Source organism: Pundamilia nyererei, unplaced genomic scaffold (assembly GCF_000239375.1).
Source record: "Pundamilia nyererei isolate P.nyererei 1_Seehausen unplaced genomic scaffold, PunNye1.0 scaffold00405, whole genome shotgun sequence".
NCBI lineage: Eukaryota > Metazoa > Chordata > Actinopteri > Cichliformes > Cichlidae > Pundamilia > Pundamilia nyererei.
The window spans coordinates 110,513-113,154 of NW_005187806.1; the positions used below are offsets into that span (position 1 = coordinate 110,513).

The 2,642-nt window shown below is 46.1% G+C and overlaps 1 protein-coding gene across 1 annotated transcript in view; it reads left to right on the top strand.

The window, feature by feature from the left end:
- The first annotated feature begins 290 nt into the window (after positions 1-290).
- The window catches only part of LOC102213920 (beta-1,4-galactosyltransferase 3), a 24,690-nt gene continuing 22,338 nt past the window's right edge, over positions 291-2,642 (top strand). Inside the window, exon 1 of the mRNA XM_005753126.2 lies at positions 291-1,608. The gene's annotated coding sequence lies outside the window, so the exon portion shown is untranslated. The remainder of the gene's footprint in view (positions 1,609-2,642) is intronic.

Here is a 2,642-nt window from a genome sequence, read left to right on the forward strand (position 1 = left end):
ATTATGTAATTGCCAGGGACACCCTCAAAACCTAAAAGTATAAAATAAAGTCGAGCCCACCACTGATTGTATTACAGGTAATATTTCAGGGTAAGATTTATAGATTTGTAATTCAGATGAAATGTCTGTACAAAGGTCGGGAAAACAACTAATCTCCATTAGGAACCTGTAAAAATAATAAAGCCATAAACAGTGAACAGAATATAACAGACTTGACTTCTAAAAACTGCCCTCAGGTTTGGCTGTGGAGGAATAAAGCACATTTACACAAAGACAGCACTCAGGTACGACCCTGAGGTACTTGTACTGGAGTATTTCCACGTTATACTACTTTATGCTTTCACTCAGTCCAGAGAGAAATGTTTAGTCTCTACTCCACTGTAAGCTTTACTTCATGCACGATGGCTAACATAGCAGGCTTAAAAACAACACATTGTTGAAGTGCACTCGTTCTGCTCATTCTCAGCTCCACATTTTTAATGTTGGACTCTACTGGAGCAGCTTTGCATGAGTCACAGTTCAAAATAATGCTTATTTGTCTTACACTGGGCTTTTGTGCTTCCCCTTGGATTTTATTAAATGAACCCAACCCCCAGTCAACATACATATAATGTGCCACGTTTCCCAAAACTGAAGGTCTATGCTGACACTTCATTTTCTCGGTACCATTCATAATATTAATTACCTATAACTGGGCTCAACCATCCAACGTGATGGACAGTGCACAAGAGAGAGCACATCCAGGGTGGAGACGAGTGTCAGAGGTCATTTGTGACAGAAGGATAGCAGGAGAAGTGAAAGGGCAAACTTACAAGATGGTAGTGAGACCTGCTGTGACGCATGATTTTGAGACAAAAAGGTGGAAGGCTGAGCTGAAGATGTTAGGATTGGGAGAGACCGGGATGAACAGGATTATAAATGGACGTGTCAGAGGGACAGCTCAGCTTGAGCAGTTTGGAGACAGAGTCGTGGAGAGCCAAGACTGAGACGTTTGCACATGTGCAGAGGAGGGATGATGTAAATGAGGGACAACGAATGATGAAGAAGCTGCCACACAGGAGGAAAAAGGAAAAGCTCAGAGAAGATTCATGGATGTGATGAAGGAGGACATCCAGATGGTTAGTGTGACACAGGAGGGGGGTGACCCTTAAAAAGGGCAGCAGATAGAAGTACAGGTTAAAGATTACAGCTGGAGAATGTAATTAAAATACATCACAGACAGCAGTGATAAAGAAACATGTAAAAAAAATAACCAAGGATGATTTCCATATTCATTGCTAGCTTTTATGTCAAAGCCACAGAAACAAAAAAGAAAATAAAACAGTCCCCCGTGGGTCTTGGTGGCTGTTTTTGGAGCTCCTGTGGTAAAGCAGCAGCAGCTGTGGCCGTGGCAGGTTGTCGGTGTTGCTGAGCTCTGAGCTGTGACCGCGGAGGGGAGGAGAAAAGTGCCGAGCTGCAGCGGCTCTGCTCATTCAGCCTCCGAGCCAGCAACCAAACAGCAGCTCCAACTTCAGCGCACATCGGAAATACTGAGCAGGAAACGGGCAGCTGGAGGGACACCGACCGCTAACTGTCGCTTCACCTGCTGGGGGATAAAAACACCTTCAGGTAAGACTGAAAAAAGACGTTTGGTTGTTTTTATGATGGAGCCAAAACAGCTCCGTGTGGGGATGCTAGCCCGTTAGCTAGCCAGCTAAGTAACTAACTAACAACCTCCCCTCCGCGGATAGCGCGGCGCGGCTCGGCGTTCACAGCTGGCGAGGATCGGCTTGGAGTTGGGGTGGGAGCCCTTTTCTCGGATGTTTTTACTTGATTTAAAAACCAGGAAAAAGTGAGCCCAGTTTAAAGGCAGTCGGGACTGTTGTTAGCTCCACTTAAAAGTAATCAGACCCCTGCTGGAAAACTGTCGATGCGAGCCCGAGTGTTACCAAGAATAAGGGCAAACACGGGGTTTAAATCAGTATATTAGCTCTTAGCAGCATTGCGTAAGCTAATGCTGATTAATACCAGCTCTAACTAACTTTGTGTCTGCTATAAAGCCCCCCGAAGTCTGTTTTTCTTCTTCTTCCGTTTTAGCTGATGTGTTGATCCTATAAGCAAAAGCCGACCCCGATAAAAGTTTAACGATGGCAGCTGCATTTACCAGGAAACTGGCTTCGTTATTAGCTAACTACTCTCTGAGCACTTGAACGTGCGGACAGAACTCGTTAATTTCGCCATTTCCCGCTACCTCCCTGCTATAAGGCAGGTTTCTCAGCCTGTCTTCCTGCCCATATGTCCTCGTATATGTGCTCTCCACAGCGGGACAAAAGGCCCAGCATGGCGGCCCCCTTCCCCCTCTGAACCCAGCCCACACTGGAGGTGAGAGAGCAGCAGAGGGGCTGCTCTTCTTTGTCCTACCGGGGAGAGGACCAGAGCTGTCTCTGAAGTCGTCCTGCTCTTATCAGTCAGAGTAAACATGCTGTCACAGGTGAAGGAAATTTCCGTCCCCGGTTCCCTCCAAGGCACGAGCGATAAGCAGAGTTCTGTCCTTTCCTTATAAGATTCCTAATTATTCAAAGTAACACTCAGGTATGCCATTCAGCTGGGTTAGTTACGATATCGGGAGCAGCTTGGGAGAACAAGAAAACAGAGACTGCTTT